We start from the raw sequence: 312 nt of genomic DNA, 5'->3' as shown, positions 1-312 counted from the left end.
GGCAATCCGTGGAGTTTGAAGACTTCATTATAGAATACGTTAGTGACTTGCGACGATGTGACTGTATCATCCGTTGCATAAAAGTGTGCTCGCTTTGTGAGTCTGTCCACGACGACAAGTATTGCCGTCTTCTTTTCTCCCCTAAAGTCCATGGCTGGAGGAAGTTGTGTGATGAGATCCACTGTGATGATCTCCCATGGTCCTCCTGGTACCTCGTTTGGTTGTAATAGTCTGTATGGTTTTTCTCTTGAGTACTTGTTGCGTTGACAACTGTCGCAACCTTGTACGTATTGTTTAACCATTACAGACATT

The sequence above is a fragment of the Laetiporus sulphureus genome (genome assembly GCF_001632365.1).
Source record: "Laetiporus sulphureus 93-53 unplaced genomic scaffold LAESUscaffold_18, whole genome shotgun sequence".
NCBI lineage: Eukaryota > Fungi > Basidiomycota > Agaricomycetes > Polyporales > Laetiporaceae > Laetiporus > Laetiporus sulphureus.
Note: the sequence above shows the minus strand (reverse complement) of the source record.